At 41.5% G+C, this 24,762-nt stretch overlaps 1 protein-coding gene across 1 annotated transcript in view; it reads right to left on the bottom strand.

The window, feature by feature from the left end:
• The window catches only part of RBPJ (recombination signal binding protein for immunoglobulin kappa J region), a 460,166-nt gene extending 439,174 nt beyond the window's left edge, over positions 1-20,992 (bottom strand). Inside the window, exon 1 of the mRNA XM_069068895.1 lies at positions 20,988-20,992. The gene's annotated coding sequence lies outside the window, so the exon portion shown is untranslated. The remainder of the gene's footprint in view (positions 1-20,987) is intronic.
• Between the last annotated feature and the right edge of the window lie 3,770 nt (positions 20,993-24,762).

The following is a 24,762-nucleotide window of genomic DNA, read 5'->3' on the forward strand; positions in this document are numbered from 1 at the left end:
AGGAAGAGAGAGAGAGAAAGAGAGAAGGAAGGAAGGAAGGAAGGAAGCAAGGAAGGAAGGAAGGGAGGGAGGAAGGGAGGAAGGAAGGAAGGAAGGAAGGAAGGAAGGAAGGAAGGAAGGAAGGAAGGAAGGAAGGAAGGGAGGGAGGGAGGAAGGGAGGGAGGAAGGGAGGAAGGAAGAAAGAAGGAGAGGAGAGGAGAGGAAGGGAGGAAGAGAGAGAGAGAAAGAGAGAAGGAAGGAAGGAAGGAAGGAAGGAAGGAAGGAAGGAAGGAAGGAAGGAAGGAAGGAAGGAAGGAAGGAAGGAGGATATTTCTTAAGTTCTTGGAAGCACTTTTAGTGGTGGCAAATAATTGGAAATTGAGGTGATGTCCATCAATTAGGGAATGGCTAAACAAGTTTTTGTGTGTAATTGTAATGGAATACTATTGTGCTATAAAGAAATAATGAGTAGGATGTTCTCAGAAAAAACTGGAAAGACTACATGAACTGATAGCAAAGTAAAATGAGCAGAACCAGGAAAACATTATATATAGTAATAGCAATACTGAATGATGCTCAATTGTGAATGAATGACAGCTATTCTCAGCAATACAAAGAACCAAGACAATTTTGAAGGACTTATGATGAAGAATGCTCTCCATCTCCAGAAAAAGAACAGAAGTCTGAATGCAGATTGAAGCACACTTTTTCTTTACTTTATCTTTCTTGTTTTTTTTTGTTCTGTCTATGTTTTCTTTTACAACATGACTAACATGGAAATATGTTTTGCAGAATTGGACATGTATAATCTGTATCAAATTACTTGCCTTTTCAATTGGGGAAGGGAAAAAGAAGGAGGTAGAGAATTGGACACTCAAAAAATTTTTAAACAATTGTTAAAAAAAATTGTTTTTACATGTAATTGTGGAAAATAAAATATTAAATTAGGTGGAGGGAAAGGTTTTTAGAGGGATCTAAGTAGCACAATGACTTGGAGTCTGAAAGACTTGAGTTCAAATCCGACCTCAGATACTTATTACCTTACCCTCAGTCTGCCTCAGTTTCTTCAACTGTAAAATGGAGATGATAATTGTGCCCACCTCTCAGGGTTGTTGTGAGGATCAAATGAGATAATATTTGCAAAGTATTTTGCAACAGTGTTAATGACCTGACAACCTAGTGCCCCGGCAGATCTCATTCTAATACGTACAAGCAGTAGGCTACCTGAAACAACAAGGGGAAATTCAAATTTCCAAATATTTCTCATTAATCTGCAACAAGCTACAGAATCCTGGGCTTCAGAGCTGGAAGGAACCTTCGAGACTCTTTGTTTCAGTCTAACAGCTGAGAAAATCGAGTACCAGAAAAGTTAAGTGAATCACTCAAGATTGCATAGTGAGTAGTGGAAGCAGAATCCAAACCCAGTTCTGTCACTACGATTCTTTTGACTATAGCATACTGTTGTTAACAGGCCTACTTATGATTGGGATACCTCACGGAAGAGAGAGAAGACAGTCTGTATGGAGGAGGGTGACACTTCTTGGGTGTTAGAGATGCTTGTCTTTTTTTTCCCCTAATCCCTCCTACCTGCTTGGTTTCTGTAGGCATGCTTTGTATTTATCTATCTGACACCACACACCAGGTTATTCCTTATTTGTCCTGTTATATGAAGCATCCAAGCTTTCCAACTCCACAGTCAGACTGATTCAGTGGGGCTGTTCTGTACCATGTGTCTCTACTCCTCTCAAGCTGTGAACACTGCAAAGAGGGGCATGGTCCTGGCTGGCACAGTCATCTGTTGGGCAGTATATCATCATAGCAGGTGGTTCCCTACAGGGAGTAATTTGAAGGAAGGGTTAACACCCCAACTCTCCAATTTCTCAGAAGTATCTCTTCCTTTTGGCTTGGCATAGGGCCTATAATCTGTAGTATTCTCTTCTTTGTTTTCAGAATTACTGTAAACCCCAGACCTTTAAAGGTCCCTGTTTAAATGTGGATCTTTATGTAGAGAGAGGCAGCCTGTGGTGTAGTGAAGAGGATTGGCCTGAGAATCAGGATCCCTGGCTTCTGGCCTGACTCTGTTCCTACTCCCCTAATGTGGCTTCAAACTCAGAACATTTGAGCTGGAAAGGACTTTGGCAACCATTGAGTTCAACTCCCTCATGTTATAGCTTTGAATCAGTTCAACAAGCATTTATTAAGCCCCTACTGTATCCTGGTCATTGTCGCACTAGACAGTGGGGATATGACAAAAACAGAAATGGTCCTTGATCTTAAAGAATTTATAGTTTACTCATGAGAAGTATCAAGTACACAATAAGTGAGCAAGGAAAAGGGGGTGAAAGAGCATTTTTTTCTGTTTTGAAAATATAGAGTTTGAGATGTCCAAGATACATTGAGTTTGAAATGTGAATTAGAGTTAGGGCTGAGTATATAGGTCGAGGAGATATTTGCCTAGAGGATAAACACACGGGCACTGATGAGGTCACTGAAAGAGCAGAGAGAAAGAAGAAGGTCCAGGATAGAGCCTTGATTACGCCCACAGTTAGAAGGGACCCTGAGGAGAATGTGGCACAAGAGACTGTAGGTCTGGACTTGGAGTCAGAAAACCTGAAGCTAAATCCTGCCTCAAACACTAAGTCTTTAACCTTAGGGATATCATTTAATTTCAATTTAACTTCATCTGTGAAATGGGAATAATAATGGCACCCATGTCACAAGTCTGGTGTGAGGGTCAAATAAGATAATCAGACAAGATAAAAGCACTTTGCAAACCTTACATCACCATTTATAGAAATTACATTTATGTAAATAAATATAATTACAATTATAGAAATGCCAGTTGTCATCATCATGGCTAGATAGAAAAGGAGACAAAAGAAATCAAATGCATAGGAGGAGAACTAAGAGAGAACAGTGACCTAGCATCAGATTTGGGACTTGAAAACAGGTCTTCCTTTGCCAAGTCTGGAGCCCTTTCCTCCATCTTGCACTAAAGGAAAGAAAGAAACAAGTATCTATTAAGCACCTACTATATGCCAGCTGGGCAGCTACAAGACTAAGGCTCATCTTCCTGAGTTCAAATCTGGCCTCAGACACTAGCTGTGTGACCCTGAGCAAGTCACTTAACCCTGTTTGCCTCAGTTTCCTCATCTGTAAAATAAGCTGGAGAAGGAAATTTGCAAACCAGTCCAGTATCTTTGACCCAAATGAGGTCGTGAAGAAATAGACGCAACTGAAACGACTGAAGAACAAAATGTGCCAACCACCATTCAGCACTTTTCAAGTGTTCTCTCATTTATGTTGATCTCATTTGATTCTCACAACAATTTTGGGAAGCTGGTGAGATGATCCCCATTTTACAGTTGAGGAAACAGGCAGATTGAAGTTAGGAGACTTTCCCAGGGTCATCTAGCTAGTGTCTGATGGTGGATTTTCAGGTCTTCCTGACTCCAGGCCCTGGGCTCTATCCACTGTGTCACCTTGTTGCCTCCCTGGTCCTCTCCCAGGACACATTAATAGTGTTCTGTCATCATTTGGACCTATCCTTTAGAAAGGCAATTAGGGGGTGGGGGTGGAAGGTGGGGAGAATGAAAATAAGAGGCCAAATAGTGTAAAAGCTAATGAATTTGGACAATTAAGCCTGATGAGAAAGCAAAGAATTGACTTGGCAAATGTGCTCAAATAGCTGAAGGGTTTGACAGAGAGTAGCAATTAAAGAAGCTTATATTGAAGTACATAACAGGCTTCAATCAAATCTAAGGAAGAGTTTACTGCAAGCAAAGGGTCAATGCAGCCAAGGATGCTGGGAAATCAGCTGGAAGGAGTCAAAGAATCAGAGCCAGATCAAAGAAGGCCTCCTGACAGAAGGGGGCAAATGCCTCCCAGAGCTGGGTAGATGGGATACCCGCAGAATCTCTGTGCCAATACTCCTCCAATTTGTAAGTAAGGCAGAAGCTCTAACTGCGCAAGGTTCTGAGTCCTCCTGTGCCCTTTCTGCTTTGTTAAGCAAGCTCACTCCCTAGCCCACCTATTCCCTTATCACAGAGGAGATCACAGATGGCCCTGGGGGGGCAGACAGAAGTGAAAAAATAAGGCCAGGTTAAAAAACATTGCATCTCAACCCATGACAAATATCCACATTTGACAACACTTGTAGTTACAGGAAAGTGAATTTTAAGCTTTTTGGAGGCTAAGATGGAGAACAGAGAAAAGCAAAAAAGGAAGTCTAGAAAGAGGGATCCTTGACCTTGAAAATCTTTGTGTATCTTTTATGTTCACAGGCAAGAACAATCACAGCAGTAACCATAACACTGTGTATTAATTGCCTTTGGCACCAGCACCTCCTTGTGTCAGAGAACTGGCAGCCTTCTTATTGCAAAAGGAAAGATGTGGGCACAATCTCGGAAAGTCCTAACTGTACTCATTTGAAACAATCAGCTATTCATCTTGATGATTTAACTAATGGGCTCCATATATCCCTTGAGTTTGGGCTTTGCTTTTTAAAAGTTAAGTTCTTTTAACTGTTTTTAACTATAACCTTCAATCTCCATGTTGAAACCTAAATGATATACCAAATACCAAGTAAATAAATGGCAAATATGCCTGCTGTTTCTGGATCAATTTTATCACAAGTCTATGTTGTCTTTGGTTGTATTACATTATTCTGAGATGTTGTTATTTGATAGTGTAGATATACTTGCATACCATCTTTATTATAAGTAATGGAGTAAATGAGGCCTCTGCCCCATAGTATCTTTGGAAACTATATCTCCTAGAAGCCTGTGTAGAGCTCAGAAGATTTGAACTTGCTCAGTTTGAAAAGAGGATAGTAATCTCCAAGTGGGATGAGATGTGGACTTAAATCTGGACAACAGACAAGAGGGAGATGGAGAAGAAGTGGTGATTGGGACCTGATCCTAACATCCTGTTTGGCGAGAAGAAATGCTGCTCTCTACAATGCTACTTGGATGGCATGCTGATAGCCTTCTTCTGAGTGTCATTAGCCTAGAGTGTTGTGCTGGGATTCCCAACATAGCCAATATGGCTGCAACACCTTGCCATAAGCATATCTCTAAAATCAAGATGACTTCATGTCAACTGCTTCCAATGTTAGGGAGGTGGCAGAAAACCCCCAGAAAGGACATTTAGGAGCTGAGATCACATAGAAGTGGGTGGGGAAGTGGCAGCTTTAGGAAATGGGTGATCAGAGACTTTACTTTGTATTCCATTTTAAGTAAATGAATTTTTCTTAAATAGGAAGTCATATGACTCATTCTAACATGTCGGGAGTGTTATAAATGAAAATCTGTGTGCTCTGTCTAGGGAATAAAACACTTTTGTTGAGGATCCAGGAAGTTTCATGGACTTTATTTTACATTTATTCTGTAATGAATAAATGGGTAGCCTCCTGCAAGAGACTACAAAGAATGAGACAAAGGCAAGCCATATTTATGCTGTTTCATTTAACTTTTGCGCCATTCCTCCCTTCAGAGCTGCGATTGACTCCAGCTCTTCTGGGTTATAACTCTCCCAACCTGCCCATTAAGCATGTGTGTTAATGAAAAGTCAATGACCATCCCCCAACTGGTCCGAGCCAGCCTAGCTCAGGCCCCTCTTTACAGGTTTATGCCTTCCTGCATGTAAACAGCCATTGTTCCTATAGAAACTGTGGAAACCAAACTGCCAGCATTTCTCACAATTTCCCCCATTTTCTATTTAACAGAAATTTGTTTTCCACACCTTTTAAGCTACCTCTTCCTCAAACTGTTTCAACATCAGCTCTTATCTCTATGCAACAGTTTGATAGGTTCAGCTTGCTACACACCTTATGAACTTGTTTACTACATAAATGGGAACCCTGTAACCCTGACTCCCACCTCCCCTTTAAGTAAGATCGATGCATTGACAAATTAAAAGGGGCAGTCGCCTTTGTGAGTACAGATACAAGACCCAAAAGAAAATAATAACAATCAATTGTTCCCTCAAGGTCCACAAGTCTCTTCTCACACAATCGCCTGAGAGGGACACCATCTGATGGACATTGCCACTTGAACAGCCCCAAGGGGTGAAGTTCCCTCCTTCTCCCTTTCTGGGACTCATAGTTTCTAGTAGGCCTAGCTGGGCACCCCATGAGATCCCAGGGATGAAATCACTTCTGGTTCCCCTTTCTAGGACACATGGCTTCCGGCAGCCCAAACTGCATGGCCCACATGATCTCAGGGACAAAATGACTCCCAGCACTATCGTCTTTCCAGGAAAACTGTGAGAAATGCTGGCAGTTTGGTTTCCACAGATTCTATAGGAACAATGGCTGTTTACATGCAGGAAGGCATAAACCTGTAAAGAGGGGCCTGAGCTAGGCTGGCTTGGACCAGTTGGGGGATGGTCACTGACTTCATTAACACACATGCTTAATGGGCAGGTTGGGAGAGTTGTAACCCAGAAGAGCTGGAGTTAATCCCAGCTCTGAAGGGAGGAATGGCGCAAAAGTTAAATGAAACAGCACAAATAGGGCTTGCCTTTGTCTGATTCTTTGGAGTCTTCTTCTAGGAGGCTACCCATTTATTCATTACAGAATAAATGTAAAATAAAGGCCACGAAACTTCCTGGATCCTCAACAAGAGTGTTTTATTCCCTAGACAGAGCACACAGATTTTCGTTTATAACAGGAGGAAGGCAGATTCAGTAGAAATGAGAACTTGTGAGATGTAGCTTGAAGTAGACAATCATTCCTTGAGTTCTGTGTCCAAAGACTTCAGAGTATTCAACATCGGGAGGGCCCAGGTGCTACATTAGCACACAAAGGTGACACTCCAGATCCATCAAGGGAAGGACAAGCAATTTGGAGTATTTTTTCCCCTGGTATTCCCTAGAGATTGATTTTCATGCTCTCCAACTGGCCTAGGTTGGGATTAACACCAGGGACTTTGATATAGTTGGCCAGAAACAGCAGTAATGACTATGACCCTAAGAGAATAGGGACCCATATAGTACAGTCTATAATCTCTCTTCAAAATTAGTCAGTTGGCAAATATTTATAGAACTACTGGTAATACCCTGTTCTAGGCTCTGTGGAGAATGCAGAGCAATAAAACACAAGAACCCTGCCCCCAAGGAGCTTACAATACAGTTTGGGAAATAGTATGTGGGACAGCTAAGTGGCACAGTGGAGAGCGCATTGGGCCTGGAGTCAGGGAAACCTGATTTCAAATATAGCCTCAGACACTTACTAGCTGTGTGATGTGGGGAAGGTACTTCACCTCTTTTTGCCTCAGTTTTGAGGGAGAGAGGTGAAAACTTCTCAGACTATACTCTAAAATCTAGTAAGACTTTTTGTAGGAAACGGGCCCGAGTTCCCCTTCACCAGAAATCATATGATTTACAAGGACTCAAAAGTCAGAGCAGTAGGGAGTGACCCCTCAGCATAAGATATGCCAAATAAGGACAGAAGAGCTTTCTTAAATGTACATTGGGTGGTCTACTGTTTCCTTGTTCTGGTACTTGAGGTAGATTGCTGTGCTTAGATTGTGCACCTGACTTCCAGCCAATGGAAGAAAAGGGTCAGAAGGAAGGTAGAGGAGAATTCTGTGTTAGGGCATTATAACTTCACCATTTCCTTTTGTAATTTGCTTCTCCTCCCTATTTGTCAGAAGGTGAAGTTGCCCTTTCTTGAGATTGTAATAAATCATTCTTTTCTGCTTCCTACCTTGAGAAGCCTCTGTGTATTATTTGGGTAAGGATCTCTGTTGCATACAGTTTTGGGGGCTTGCCGGAATTCACCCTTTTGTGAGAGGGTATCACAGACCCTTAACAAGGACCAGGCGCCAACTGAGGTTTCTCAGGGGTCCATGGAACTGGTCTGTGAGATCTGACTCCAATCAGGTAGTGACCTAAAGAGAGGAACCCAGTAGGAAGCAGAAATTCCGGGTTCTAGCTAGCAGGGATCACGAAAGTTTGTGTACACAGACCCAAGGTAAGCAAGTCCCTGGGTGATCCAGGCGTGGGAGACAGTCTACAAGGTTCAAGTCTGTAAGATTTCTCCTGCCTGGGAAAGAGTTAGATAGGCCTGATAGATCCTGATAAGATTAAAACTATGGGGGAAGAGCAATCTAAAAGAGCCCATCCAAAATACCTTCCCAACATTCCAGAGGATAATCCTCTTGGAGATACTCACTAATTTGCATGATTTACCAAAAATACAAGAAAAAAAGACAAAAGGGAAGATTATAAAATACTGTAGCCTTATTTGGGCCAGCATCCCACCCAGAGGAGGCTGTATTTTGGACAAAACGTGACTCCTCTGAAGACCCAGGTGTACCAACAACTAAATTTCTGTATGAATGCTAAGGAGCCTTTTAACCTGGAGGAAAGTGAATATGCCCTTTGGGTAGGACAATTTGCTCTAAAACAGGAGAAGAGGGAGGAGTCCAAAGGGAAATCAGAAGAACAAAGGCCCCATCCCTGGGACCCCCTTCTTTCTCTACCCCAACCTTACATTCCTCCACCATTGGGATTTCCTGGCCCAGCCTCCACTCCTCCTTCCCTGCCCTCCACAACCTCTGAAAGGGGTGAGGACTTAATTGACTTGGCTGGGCTAGGCACACCTCTCCGAATGGAATTGAAACAGTTAATGAAAGATCAAGAAAGTTTTTCTCTCTCTGGGATTGCAGAAGTGCTCAAGCTTTCCCTCTTCAGGAAGTCCCACTGGCCCAGGGGGATAGGTTATGTGAATGTCCCCTGAAGTAGTGCTGAAATTGGAACTTTTAAGAAAGAAATGAAGCAGTTAATTGAGGACCCCTCAGGGGTCACTGATCAGGTTAATCAGTTTTTAGGACCCAATTTGTATATTTGGGGGGAATTATTATCAATCTTGGATATATTATTTACTGGGGAAGAGAGGGGACAAGTTAGGCAGGCTGCTATGCAGGCTTGGGATGAATCCCAGCCTATGGTTCAAGGGGGGGTCCAAGAGGGGAGAAAAAAATTTCCTCTCTGAGACCCCAACTAGGATCACAATTACCCCATATATAGAGGGTACCTACAAGGTCTTAGAAACATGGTGGTCCATGGAATTCAGAATGCAATGCCTAAGAACCACAATTTAAACAAAGTACAGGAAATAAAGCAGGAGAAAGATGAGGCCCCATCTGCCTTTCTTGATAGATTGAAAGAAAATATCAGAAAATTCTCTGGTCTAAATTAAGGTGATCCTATGGCCCAAGCACGGTTAAAGCTATATTTTGTTACTAATGCTTGGCCAGATATTAATAAAAAGTTACAGAAAATTGAAGAGTGGCAGGAATCCTCCAGACTCCACTCCCCAAAACAAAACGGGAACTTATGAAATTCTAGGGATTGGTGGGATACTGTAGGAACTGGATTGACTCCTATGCCATCCTGACCAAACCTCTCTATCAACATCTATTGGATGAGAAACCTGACCATATAGTGTGGAATGAGAACAGTAGAAAGAGCTTTGCTCAGTTAAAAAAGCTCCTGACTTCCCCTCCAGTACTGGTTCTCCCTTCCCTGGAGAAGCCCTTCCATCTTTTTGTAAATGTAGAAAAGGGAGTAGCCTTTGGGGTACTGGCACAAATAAGAGGAGGGTGGAGAAGACCAGTAGCCTTCCTCTCCAAGATTCTAGACCCTGTTGCCCAGGGATGGCCCACTTGTATTCAGGCTGTGGCTGCCACTGCCACCCGAGTTGAGGAGAGTCGGAAGCTGATCTTTGTGGGGAGCCTTATAGTGAGTGTTCTACACCAGGTGAGGGTGATTCTCAATCAGAAAGCAGGCAGGTAGCTCACTGACTCCCAGATCTTGAATTTGAGACTATTTTACTGGAAAAGGATGATTTGGTATTAGCCTAAGATAATAACCTGAACCCCACCTCTTTCCTCATTGCTAGCATGGAATCAAGTTCAGGGTCTGAACATTACTGCCTAGACATAAGTGATCTCCAAACCAAGTTATGGGAAGATCTCCAAGAATCCCCTGTCCCAGGAGGGATAAATCTATTCATAGATGGTTCTGATGGGGGGTAAACGGGATCCCAAAAGGTTCAGCAGATATTCTGATCTTATCCAAGACCAGAAAACCTGAAATATCGTCTGGAAAGAATTCAAGGTCTCAGGCTTAATTGGAGTGAGAGTTGTAGAAGTTTATTGTTACACTTCCAAGAGAAGCGGGCAAGAGTCCTTTAGGGGACCTGCGAGTGAGAGGGGTACATGGGTTTACCTTTAAAGGGTAGGGCTGCCATTGTCAGGGCTAACCTGACTGGAGGGGCCTCAATGCATAGACAAAGGTCAGAGCTGACCAAGAGGAGCAAGTGAATAGACAGTTTAGATAAGATTTGGGCCAGGTCATTAAGGAGACAAAAGGCAAGGATAAAGGAGGGTGTGGACCAGGCCTGGGAAGGAATCAAGAGATTAAGTAAGAACCAAAGGGGTCGAAGGGTGTTGCCTAGATGGAATGTGGGATAGGGGGAAGGGGCAGAACTCAAGGGCGGGAAAGGACAAATCACAACTTCACAGACTGGCTCCACAAGTTGGTCCGACCTAGACCCCAGGTACCCCATCAGTTCCTCTAGAGTGGTTGAAGGGAAATGGAAAAATGGGTATGCTATGGATGGAGATAGAGGATCTCTGATTGAGGCAGGGAGAATACCTAAACCCTGGTCTGCCCAGACCTGTGAACTTCACACGCTAAGTTAGGCCCTAAAGTTACTGGAAAGAAGGGAAGGGAACATTTATACAGATTCAAAATATGCTTGGAGAGTGGCACAAGTATTTGGGAAGAGATGGGAAGAACAGGGAATGATCAATAGCAGAGGAGAGGAACTGGCCCATACTATTTTATTAAGCAAAGTTTGGAAAACCTGTTATTGCCCGAAACCATTGCTATTATACATGTTAATGGCCATCAGTTGGGACAATCCTTTGAGGCCAGTGGAAGCTGCTTTGCAGATGAAGCTAAGGGAGCCAGAGAGGAAGGATCAGAGCAGGAAGATCCTATGTTGGTCTTGATCCCTTCGTTTCCTCCCAGTCTTCCCTCCCCCTCCTTTTCTCAGGAAGAGAAACAGAAGGCCCAAATTCTTGGGGCACAAGAGGATAAACGTGGACACTGGTTCCTCCCTGATGTTCGAGAGGTCTTGACCAAAGCAAGTATGAGGCAGGTACTGCAACATTTACAGCAGGGTAGTCACTGGGATGTCCAGAACATGTGTGACGCAGTTTTGACCTGGTTCATGTCTCCAGGCCTATATACCTTAGCATGGCAATTGGTGGATGGCTGCTTCATTTGTCAAAGGACAAATAAGTTCTCCCAGTGCCAGGCTCTGGCTGGGGTAAGGCCCCTGGGAATTAGGCCACTCCAGAGTATACAGGCAGATTTTACAAAACTGCCTCCAGTAGGCTGCCTAAAATACTTGCTGGTCATAGTAGATCACCTATGCTCTTGGGTAGAGGCATTTCCCATGCCATAGGCAACTGCACAGGGAGTTAGCCGAATCCTGCTTGAGCAAAACATTCCTAGATATGGGATGGTGGAGTGCCTCCTGCTAGCCCTTGTCAGGATTAGAACTAAGCCTAGGAGAGACATTGGACTATCTCCTTATAAACTTCTGTATGGACATCCATATCCTGGGGGGAATGAAAAAAAAAAAAAGACTGGGATCCTATATAGGAATGCAAAGACAAATTTCTTAGAAATTATGTACATGCTTTGGTAAAACATCTCCATGCTTTACAGAACAAAAGCTTGATCGCTCAAACTCCGCCACTGGGGTTCCTGGTGCATCCATACCAGCCTGGGGATTGGGTATTGATCCAGGGGTGGAAAGAAGAAAAGCTTACCTGTCTTGGGAAGGACATTTCCAGATTCTGTTGACTTCAGATATGGAAGTCTGGACTAAAGAAGGTGGGTGGACACACCATACTCGGGTAAAGGGACCCGTGAATCCTCCTGCTGAATGAACTACTGATTTGGAAGATTCAGGGGAACTGAAATTGTGTCTTTGGTGAAGGCTACCGCCTACAGGCTGAGCTCAAGAGCCCTGAACCCTTACCTATAGTAACTCCTTTTCTGCTTATAACTATACTAGTGGTTGGAATCCTTGTTTGTATCTCTACCCCTTTTGCATAATCTTTTATCTATAACAAGAGTGTAATACCATGGGATTTACCTTAACTCTGCTCCTGGTCAGTGTACCCTTTGTTCAGCTAGCCCCCATTCCCTAGATATTCAAAGAGAATACTGAAAACAATTTTGAACAGCTAGTAGGAGCAGTAGCCTAGGTCTTTAATGTGGGGAATTATTGGATTTGTGGGGGACCACAACTTGAGCAATGGCCCTGGGGCCCAGTACCTTTGAGACCTGAGTGGCTTTTAAGTAACATCTCTTTAAGCCACAATGAGACTGCTTTCTGGAGATTAGCAGAGAGACATTAGTGAGTGAGAAAAACAAGGGGACTATTGCCTGAAGCAGCAGGGAATGGGAGCCCGATTGGAATTAGTCAATGCTGAAAGGCTGAACAAACCTATAAATTGTACTGTGTGGTTGAAAATGCAGTTTATGAGCCTGAGAAGGGAGGGTGACAAAAGGGTCTGGGTTATGCAAGTGTTCCTGGTTTAAAAATAGTAGTGTTAGTTATTTATCTGGACCTTTAGGAAATGAAGAACCACCCATCTATTTGCCTTTTAAGGAAAATGAACTGATCATATATTCAGGGGAACAGCCTGCTTTAAGAGGTCATTACTGGATTTGTGGGCTAACTGCTTACACTCACCTACCTTTCAACTTGGCTGGCATTTGCTATATAGGACTGGTCAGGCCAAAGTTTTTCTTCCTACCAGACCAGGATGGAGGTCAGTTGGATATAAGGCTGTATGATGATTTGAGGAAGACAAAGAAAGGTACAAGTCTTGATACTACCCTGACTGACACGAGTGATACCAATGGCTGGGGTGACACTTGGCCCCCCCAAAAGAATTCAGACATGTGGGCCAGCCACTTGGGCACAAGATGGGAGCTGGGGGTGCAGGATACCCATCTATATACTTAACAGATTAATTAGGTTACAGGCAGTAGTGGAAATCATTACCAATCAAACAGCATGGGCTATAGACCTCCTGGCTAATGAGGCCACCCAAACTCAAGAAATAGTCCTCCAACATAGGTTAGTTCTAGATTATCTCTTAGCAGCAGAAGGGGGAGTATGTGGAAAGCTAAATCTCTCTAACTGATGTATGAAGATAAATGATAATGGGCAGTTGGTAAAAGATATTACCCAAAATATTTGAAAATTGGCTCATGTGCCCATCCAGACCTGGAAGTTTTCCTTTGACACCTCATTGTGGTCTTGGTTTGGGGAAAGTTGGTGGAAACAGGCCCTTTGGTTTTTACTGATAGCCATAAGTAGCATCACCCTACTTCCAATATGCCTCCCCTGAATGATACAATTGATTACTGGAAGAGTCCGGAGCACTATGTCCAAAATGATAAGGCTAGAAGGGACAACTGAGGGGACTGTACAATTGATAGTGTTAAAAAGACAAGGGTGGGCCCCAATTGACCAGAAGGACAGGCCTTGCCCTGAGGGTCTAGAAACTGAGGAAGATGAGATTGTAGAAGGGCCTTATCAGCAAGTGTGAGAAGTTTTCAGGAAGCAAAGATATAAGAGGAGGGATTGAGTGAGAGAGGTGAAAACTTCTCAGACTATACTCTAAAATCTAATAAAGCTTTTTGTGGGAAACAGGCCCTGAGTTCCCCTTCACCAGAAATCACATGATTTACAAGGACTCAAAAGTCAGAGCAGTAGGGCGTCACCCCTCTCCTCAGTGACCCCTCAGCATAAGATATGCCAAATAAGGACAGAAGAGCTTTCTCAAATGTACATTGGGTGGTCTACTGTTTCCTTGTTCTGGTACTTGAGGTAGATTGCTGTGCTTAGATTGTGCACCTGACTTCCCACCAATGGAAGAAAAGGGTCAGAAGGAAGGTGGAGGAGAATTCTGTGTTAGGGCTTTTGTAAATTTTGTTCTGTTATTGATATAGCTAGCAATTCTAGAAATATATCAAATAACAATGGAGGAAAGAATTTTTTTTAAAGTAATGATAGGGAAAGAGGAGCGTCCTCACTTTATCCTTTTTTGTCCTGGGAAAGCTCTCTGTTTTCCTTATTTAACTCCCTTTCAAGAGATTAAGGTTCTTGTTCCTTCTCTCCCTATTAGAATGTTAGCACTACATCATATAGTACCCCCCAGTTACTCAAATAATATTACTTTACTAGCTTTCTCTTGGTTCTTGTGTTTCAAAGTTACTCAGCCCTGGTCTTTTCATCAGAAATATTTGAGAGTCTTAAATTCCATTTAATCTTTTCTCCTATAGGATGACACCCAGCCTTTCAAGATAAATTAATCTTGGTGGTAAGCCTTTATCTTTTGTCTTTTGGAATATTGTATTCTGAGATCTCCTTCTCAGGACTGTAAGAAGTTCCCAGGTCTTGGGTGCTCCTGTCTGCAGTTCTTTGGTACTTGAACTACTTCTCTGGTTTCTTTGACCATGTTGGGGCTTCCTGATTTTGTTGATCATGAGGAAGCCTTCTGCTATTGTTGCTTCCAAACCTCTAAGTATCTCTGGTCTATTGCTGATTGTGATGGAAGATTTCGATTGTTTGCCTACATCACTGGAGCTTTGTGGTCAGCTCCCTTTCCTATTGCCTTTGGGCTTATGGATGGCTCATGGGGATGGTATAAAGTGGAAGAAGTCAATTACTACCATTTTCCACTGGCTTTCTTGATTGTTATTCTGTCTGACTTGATGTTACAGGTTTTCTTGGAGCAGTGGTGTGGGAGCTGGGTGGTACAGCCATCTTGGCACAATAGCCATCTATCTGGTCTCCTTGACCTAAGACTCTCCCTGCTCCATTTCACCCAGATGGTAAAGTATTTCCTAAAGTACATATCACTTTCCTATTCAAGAAACTCCAACAGTTCCCTGTTGTCTTTTGGACCATCGGTTCATAGGGCAAGAACTAGAAGGGGTCTTAAAGTACATCAGATCCAACCTCTTCATTTTATAGATGAGGAAATTGAGGCCCAGAGAGTGTTAGTGACTTGCCCAAGGCTACATAATTATTTGAGGCAGGACTCAAACTTAGATCTTTCTGACTTAAAGTCCAGTACTCTATCTACTATTCCATACTGCCTCCTAGTCAAATAGACACTCATCTACTTGATTTCTGAAGAAAGAACTTCACAACCTAGCTCCAAACTACCTTTATAGTCTTGTTAAATATTGCTCCATTTTGTGTACATTATAATCCTATCAAACTGGCCATTCTGCTGTTTCTCATGAGCAGTACTTCATCCTGTGTGCCTATGGAATGCACTCCTTCCTCACCTCTATCTCCAAAACTCTGTTACAATTCAAAACTCAGGACTTTTAGAATTCAAAACTCTTGTCATTTTCTACATGAAATCTTTCCTAATCCCTCTATCGCTGATACGTTTTTCCCCGTGAATATATAAAATATACAAAATGTATAATAATATACAAATTTTTAAATATTCTTATATTTGTACATGTTATCTGCCCCATTTACATCTATCAGACTGGCAAAGATGAAAAATGAGGAAAGTGATAAGTATTGGAGGGGCCATTAGAAAACAGATACTATGGTCCAGCCATTTTGGAAAGTTGGAACTATAACCTGAAAGTTAGTAAACTACGAATACCCTTTGACTCCTCTATACTGATGGGGGGGGGGGGGGGGGGATCCCAATAGATTCAACAGGGCATCTGGAAAGAATTCAGCTCAGCCTTGCTTGGAGTTAGAGTTGAAAAAGTTTATTAATATGCCATTACAGCGGGCAAGAGTCCTTTAGGGGACCTGCGAGTGAGAGGGGTACATACTTTTACTTTTAAAGGGTAGGGCTGCCATTATCAGGGCTGACCTGACAGGAGGGGCCTCAATGCATAGACAAAGGTCAGAGCTGACCAAGAGGAGCATGTGACTTTAGTGCCTAGATAGTTTAGATAAGATTTGGGCCAGGTCATTAAGGAGATAGACGGCAAGGGCAAAAGGGGGGGGTGTGGGCCAGGCCAGAGGAGAAATGAAGAGATTAAGTAAGAACCAAAGGGGTCGAAGGGTGTTGCCTAGATGGAATGTGGGATAGGGGGAAGGGGCAGATCTCAAGGGCGGGAAAGGACAAATTACAACTTCACAGACTGGCTCCACAAGTTGGTCCGACCTAGACCCCAGGTACCCCATCATATACCACTACTAGACAGTTACCTTAAAGAGGTCAAGGATAGAGGAAAGGGAGAAAGTATATAAGAAAATATTTATAGAAGCTCTTTTCATGGTGGAAAAAAAAGGAAATTAAGGGGATGTCCTCCTGTTGGGAAACGGCTAAACAAATTGCTGTTGTGCTAATTTAATAAATTATTGTCCACAAGAAATTATGAAATAGACAATTTCAGAGGAGACTGGGTAGACCCTTATGAACGAATGCAGAGCAAAGTGAGCAGAAATTGAAGAACAATTTATACAATAACAGTATTATAGAGAAACAACTTTGAAAGACTTTAATACTCTGATCAGTGCAATGACAAGTCCAGAAGACTGATAAAATGTACCATTTACCTCCTACTAGAGAGATTTGAAAGAAAGGAAGGAGAAAAGAGAAAGAGAGATTTTATAAATATGTATTTATATCTATTTATCTATCCATCCATCCATCCACACACCTTTGGTATGATCAATGAAGAAATTTATTATTTTATTTTATTTTTGTTTTGCTTTTTGGAGGGCAATTGGGGTTAAGTGATTTGCCTAAGGTCACACAGCTAGTTTTTGTGTTAAGTGTCTGAGGTCAGATTTGAACTCAGGTCCTCCTGACTCCAGGGTTGGTCCTCTATTCACTGTGTCACCTAGCTGTCCCCTGAAGAAACTTATTTTGCTGCAAAATGTATGAGTGTGTGTTTATATATTATGAAAGTTTTAAAATAAATGTTTTTAATTTGGGAGGGCACAGGTTATAAATGCATGTAAAATCAAAATAAAAAAAAAACAATTATCTATGGTACAAAAATTATTCTCTAAAATGGAGATAAAGGGCACTCTATCAAATTACTTTTTATGAGACAATATAGGCCTAATATGAAACAACTGAGAAACAAAGCAGACAAAGAGAACTATAGACTAATCTCACTAATGAATATTAATGTAAAATTTTAAATAAAATCATTACAAAGAGAATATAGAAACATCCAGAAAATACTTCATTATAATCAAGTTGGATTCATAGCAGAGATGCAGATGCAAGGATGGTTAAATATTAGTAAAACAATATCATAATTAATCACATGAAGAATAAATATAGCACAAACCACATGGTTATTTCAATAGATGCAGAAAAAAAGCCTTTGAAAAAATACTGTACTCAGTGTTAAAAAAAAAAAACACATCAAAACTTAAAATGCATAGGTGTTGAGAGGTCCTTTAATATGATCAAAAGCATAGCACTAAAGCCAAAGTCTAAGGCTATTTGCAATTAAGAAATACTAGAAGCTTTCCCAGTACAAAAAAGGATAAAGTAAGGATGCTCCTCTTTCCCTATCATTACTTTAAAAAAAAATTCTTTCCTCCATTGTTATTTGATATATTTCTAGAATTGCTAGCTATATCAATAAAAGAACAAAATCAAAAGTATAAACATTGGCAAAGAGGAAACAGATGACTTTTCAGATGACTTAATGATGTACTTATGTAAAACCCAAGAGATTCACTGGGGAAACTAATTGAGATGATGAATAGCTATTCAAAATAAATCTACAAAAATCATTAAGATTCCTATTTGATATTGTATCAGCAATGCCATATTCACAATGCCTATAGAGATTACAAATATGCTGATATAATTATCCATCACAAAATACATCATGCTTACCATATGGGGAAATAAACTAGAAAATTTATTAAGATACCAAAAGACTGAGTCCCAAAACCAGAAAGTGAAAGCCATCAGAGTAGTTATGATATTGGCACAGGTAGATAAAGTAGAAAGCACCCACATTTTCAAGCCTTTAAAACAGAACAGGCTACCTCAGGCAAAGGTCCTCCTCTCCCCACTCACAGCAACCACCCAGCGTCCTGGAAGCACGCTCCCAGCAGCTCCGGCCCCTGGCAGTCCTCAGCAGGAGTCCTTAGCAGAAAGTCCTGCTCCCAGCAGCTCCGGCCCCTGGCGGTGCTCAGCAGGGGTCCTAACTCAAAAAAAAAAAAAAGGCAACCGCCGCCAACTGCCAACCACAGGACCGTTAGCTCGGCTTTTCACTTTCTCTTGCTCTGCTATGTCAGCACGTCCATGGGGCATGGGAGATCTTTAAATCCCATAACCCTTAAAGATATCAATAAGACCCATCAAGAATCAAGAATTCTCATCTCCTATGGCTACAATTCAATATGTTTCCCCAATTTGCATCTTTGTAGGATATGTCAGGCCATTTTGCCTAATAATTACTCAACATCTCTACTTTTTCACCTCTTAAGTCTTATTTGTAAATGTAGCCACTTAAAGACTGAAAGGGACACATTCACACATCTTTTTCTCTCTTATTTACAAAAGGAACCATTCGAAGTCTGAAAAGGGAAAAAATTCAAAAGATGCTTTACCCCATACCCTTACCTCAAAAATTCTTGCCATGGACTTTGATAAAAAATAAACAAGAATCCCATGAAGTGATATTTCTTGTGGCTTTTGCATGCATGATAAAACCAACTATGTCAGTTCCTTTATTTGTCTCTTCAAAGGTAACCTATAAATTATCCTTCTACTTGATTACAAATTTCCTCTGTTGTAAATTTTCATTTACAGTGAGAATGTCAGATTGATATGATTCCTTTCCTCCAGATAATATGTACACTTGTTGGTCACTAAACAAGGTTCTTAAACCAATATGTAGCACAGACCTCCTCCCCTCAATTGTGGGCCTTTCAGGGGAAAAAAAAAATCAAGATTCAAGGCATGCTTTAGGTCATTATCTACTCATAACCACAACTCAAGCTTCCATGAATTTTTCTTTTACCAGACCAACCAGAGAACACAGAAGTTCAAAGAAAAAAAATTAGCTAACAATATATCACCATAAACGGTATGCAAAATTTGACCCCTCACACACAAAAATGTACACCATGACCTCTAATCTTCCATATTCTACAGAAGAAAAAAATTGGGACTATTTACCAAAATCTCCCCTTTTTTCCCTCATCTCATATCTCTCAGATGCCTTCTGCCACTATCTCCTTCTTTACTCCTTTCTTACACATAGAGGTGACCCTACTCCCTGCCAAGGCAAATCCTTCTACATGCACAAGTGATCTCATTCTATCTCATCTCCTCCACCACATTGCCCCCTTAATCATCACCACTCTATCATTTATTGGCAATCTTTCCCCATCTGCTGGTTTCTTCTGTATTGCCTACAAACATGCCCATGTCTCTCTCATGATCCATCTATCCCTGCTATTGTCCCACATCTCTCCTCCCTTGTATGGCTAAACTCCTTGAGAAGGTTGCCTCCACTTCCTCTCCTGTGATTCCAAGAGGCTGTAGCGTGCACAGTGGCCATACTTTGGTAAAACCATTTTGATAGATGGGCTAAACTTGGTTGAGAGTAACCAACAGGCCTCAAACCTCTCCATGAGTTTGGGGGATGGATGTCTACTCCAAGCACATGAAGACTTTCTCCGGTGGAAGGGGTGGATGAGAACAATTTGTTCCAATGACCATGAAAGCAGCGGAAACAGGCACTTTGGAACAGTTAGAGCTTAGTCACACACTGGAGATGCCAAGATTTATCCACCACACTGTAGGCCATCACCAGTCATCTTGACTTTTATCCTGCCACTGGACTTTGATTACTCTGGAAGAGTAATCAGCTCTGTTTCATTTAAGTCCAATCGAGGTACAAGTGAAGACATTACCCTTGATGTCACTGGTCCTCTTCAAAAAGAAAGGAGGAACAACTCTCTTCTTAACTCTTTACAGTCTAACATCATTCAACAGAAACTGTTCTCTTCAAAATTACCAATGATCTCTTAACTGCCAAATTCTTTTCTTAAACTTTATCCTTCTTGCCCTCTCTGCAGCTTCTGATCTTCTTTCTCTTGTGTCTATGTTTTCAGGAGGCAACTCTCCTGGTTCTCCTCCCACATATCTGACCACTCTTTCTTAGACCACTTTGCTTTCTTCCTTCAGGTCACAACCCAATATTCATGGGTGTCCCATAGGGTTCTGAATTGGCCCCTTTTTGCTTCTCCCACTATACTATTTCACTTGGTGATCTCATCAACTCCCATGGATTTTCTCAAATTTATTTATACACTCCCAACATCCTTGCTGACCTCCAATCTTACATCTCCAAATTTCTCTCAGATATTTCAAGTTAAATGCCCTGTAGATATCTCAAATGCTGTACATTCAAAACTGAATTCATTATTTTCCCTCCAAAATGCTGCTCCCTTCTAAACATCCTTATTACCATTGAGGGTGCTACCATTCTTCCAGTTCCCCAGGCTTCAATTTTGGCATCATTTTAGACTCCTCATTTCCTCTCACCCCACCCTTATACCCAATCTGTTGCCAATACATGTCAATTTTACTTGTATAACATCTCTCACATACACCCCCTTTTACCACCCTTTTATGTTGATATGTTACCAATCCTTCTTGCCTCTTATTTGGGACTATTGGAATAAACTGCTGTTGCAAGTGGGTCTACCTGCCACAAATCCAGTCCATTCTTCATTCAGCTGTCAAAGTGATTTTCCTAAGGCACAGGTCAAGCCATATTGCTTCCTTCCTCCCGCTTCTCCCACTTGAATCCAGTGGCTCCTAATCACTTCCAGGATCAAATTTAAAATCCTATGTTTGCCATTAAGACCCTTTATAACCTAGAGTCACTTCCTCCATCTTTCCAATAGTCTTACATATTATATATCTCCCCATTCCCCATGTACCCTTTGATCCAGGGATACTGACTTCCTTGCTATTCCTCAAACAAGAATCTCATCTCCCAACTAAAGGCATTTTCACCAACTGTCCTGGACTGTCCCCCATACCTAGAATGTTCTCCCTTCTCATCTCTCCTTCCTGGCTTCCTTCAAGTTCCAGCTGAAATCCCACCTTCTATAGTAAACTTTTCTCAATCCCTCTTATTTCTAGTACCTTTCTTCTAGTTCCTATTTATATCGCTATTTCTTCCTTTTCATATTCCAATTTATGTTATGTATAACTATATGATATATTCCATATATCATATAGTTATATATATGAAAACTTGTATTTATGTATAAATATTTCCTATCTATCATGTACAACTTATTCGTACAGATTTGTTTCCTTGTTGATTTCCCCATTAGATTGTGAGCTCTTTGAGAGCAGGGACTGTCCTTTGCCTTTCTTTGCATTTCCAGGGCTCAGTATAAGGCCAGGCACATAGTAAATGCTTAATAAATATTTATTGACTGACCAGCTATCCCAAAATACACCAATAAGAAACACTGGTGGAAAAGACATATGCATGGGGAACATGCACGGCCAAGGCAATCTATGCTTCTAGGACTGTGTCCCAGCTGGAAGTCTCTCTTCCTCTGACACTTCTGCTTGCTGTTTCTCCTGTGAAGCTGCCAACATTGGTAAGTCTTATGAAATTTTCAGATAGCATCCATGTACAGGATGTGATAGCTAACACACTGGATGACAGAGTCAGGATCCAAAAGTATCTTGACAGGCTAGAGAACTGGGTTGAAACTAAAGAGAAAATTCAATAGGAATAAATGTAATGTCTTACACTTCCATGCAAAAATCAACTTCACAACTGTAAAACTGGGAAGCATAAAGAGACATCCATTGTTCTGAAAAGGATCTGAAGGTCTTAGTGGTTGCAAATTCAATGACTCAGCAGTATGACATGGGAGCCAAAAAACAAATGCAATCTTGGACTGGGTTAAAAAGAACATTTTTTCCAGCAATAGGGAGGTGATAATCATAGTATACTCTGCCCTTGTCATAGCTCATCTGGAGCAAACTCTATTCAGTACTGGATACCATGATTTAAGAAGCACACTGATTGGTTGGAGAGTGTCCAGAAGGCAACCAGGATAGTGAAGGTCTTTGAGTTCATGGCATTTGAGGATAGGCGCAAGGATCTAGCACATTTAACCTGGAGAAAAGAAGGCTCAGCAGGAACATGATGGTTGGGTTCTATGTATTTACAGGATTGTCACATGGAATAAGGATTAGCTTTGTCCTTTTTGAGCCCAGAGAACAGAAACAGAATCATCATATAAAAGCTGAGAAGAGGCAACACAGGCTAATGTCAGGAAAATTTCCTAACAATCAGAGCTATTCAAAAGCAGATCAAGTTGCCCTGAGTAGTAGGTGCCTCCCCAGTGGGGGCGTTCAAGGAGGGATAGATGGCTTCTTGTCACATATGTTATACTGGAATTCTTTTGTGTGTGGTTGGCCTAGGTGACCATTGAGGTTCCTCCCAGCCCTCAAATCTGTGCTTTGTAGTCCTGGTAAGTCACACCAGATGCATAGACGTAGTTTGTAGGGACATAAACAGACATGGATTGGTATATGAATGACATAGATGCAAGTAATCTCCCTGAATAGCCAGCACATATGCAGAAACATAATATATATTATCCATTTTACGATTACCTGCAGGAAAGTAGACCCATGAGTCATATGCAAAACTCTAAAATACAAATTACAAAGCAAAGCACACACTGTATACTTAGATCATTAATCACATGTAACAAATAGCATGCGGCATCATGTATCAAGGGTGCATGCAAAAAAAAATGAAGAGTCATTTTTTTTTAAATTTGTGATTTTATTGCTATACTGAATTATTCAGTCCTTACCTGGCTGGACTTCTCTACACTTTCCCAATATGCCCTAGAAACCTTTTCATTCTGGAAGATCAGTACAATCCTAGAATCCACACTTCAGAAGTACCCTAAAACCATGGGGCCCTTCCCTTTTCTCACAGGGCTCTTCCCAGCACCTCTATTTAAGGAGAGTGGGCAAGCAAGAAACCTTTCTCAGGTCTGCTTAATCTTAGTGTCTTCCATCTGAGATGATTCCCAATTTATCCTTTACATATCTTGTTTGTACATAGGTTTTGGGTTTTGTTTTTGGGGTTGGGTTTTTTTTTTTTTTTTTTTGTGTTTTTTCCTGCATTTAATTTTGTATTTTTTTTTTTTTTTTTTGCCTTTTTTGGAGGGCAACTGGGGTTAAGTGACTTTGCCCAAGGTCACACAGTTAGTTTTTGTGTCAAGTGTCTGAGGCTGGATTTGAACTCAGGTCCTCCTGACTCCAGGGTCAGTGCTCTACTCACTGTGCCACCTAGCCGCCCCATAAATTGTGAATTTCTTAAGATCAGGAATTGGATTGTTTTTGTTTTGGCTTTCCTTTATATTCTGAGGACTTGGTACAGTGCACATAGTGTTTTACCAAATATTAGCTGTCTGATTTGACTATGTATATTTACAAGGGTTATAAGGGTTTTATATTTCTTTCTTTCCCATCCATCCCATAAGGGACTGGGAAAGGTGGGAGGAAGAAAAAAATAGATTTTTGTTTGAAAGAAAAAGAAATTTAAAAAAAAATTTTAAAACCTTGCTCTCTGATTCCAGTGCTTTCTAATACAGTGGAGTCAGAGAAGCCTCCAATTCTAAAGCAAGTAGATTAAGAAGCCTCCTCCTTCCCTTTTTAGCATCTTTCCTCTCCTGCTTAAGTACCCACCCACCTGCCCTAAGCTATCCACCTGCTTCCCCCAGGGAACCATATGTCAGGAAATATGTGCCCACCAGAGTCAGCATTCTCTAGGCAGTGAGTGCCCGATGGTTATGACTTTTCCTTTTTCCTCATCATAGTCCTGAATCCCATCCCCATACAACCTTGCTAGACTGGTTGTTGTCCTTCATGCTCAAAGAGGACCAGAATAACATCACTATATGGAGGTCAAGGTACAATGCGTCTAACTGTGGCTGATAAGACCCGTATCAACTCAGAAGGCTCTACCACAGGTCAGACACAAAGAGTCCATGTGAACATTTGGAGTGCAGATAGCTCTAAATTTGTGCATCTCATGTTTCTTTTGAGCTACTACAGTTCTGCTTTGCTCAAAGAGCACAGTACCTTCTTTGATGCAGGTTGCCATGGTGGGTGTCCTGTGCCAGTATCTCCTAGGTCTCCCAATTGATTCCAAAGTTTTTAGAGACCTTGGGAGTATATTGATTCTTCTGACCTCCATGTGAGAGCTTGCCTTATGTGAGTTCTCCATAAAAATGTCTTTTAGGCAAATGTGCCTTTGGCATTTAAGTAACGCAGCCAGCCCATTGCAGTTGTACTCTCTGAAGTAGAGTTTGAGGGTTTGGTTAGTTCACGTCAAGAAAGGACTTCAGTGTCTGGTGCCTTATCTTGTCAGGTGATCTTCAGAATCTTCTTAAAACAATTTAAATGTAAGTGATTCAATTTCTTGGTATGACGGTATATTGTCCAGATGTTATGAGTATACAACAATGAGGTCAACACAATGGTTCTATAGACCTTCAGTTTGGTGGTCAGTCTAATATCTCTTTTCTCCCATATTTTTCTTCAAAGCCTCCCAAACACTGAGCTATATCTGGCAATGCACATGTCAACCTCTTTGTCAATGTATGCATCCCTGGAAAGCACACTACCAAGGTAAGTGAATTTATCCGCAGCA

The sequence above is a fragment of the Petaurus breviceps genome, unplaced genomic scaffold, assembly GCF_028583685.1.
Source record: "Petaurus breviceps papuanus isolate PSGF00001 unplaced genomic scaffold, PetGlider_PUasm1.0 140, whole genome shotgun sequence".
Classification (NCBI taxonomy): Eukaryota; Metazoa; Chordata; class Mammalia; order Diprotodontia; family Petauridae; genus Petaurus; species Petaurus breviceps.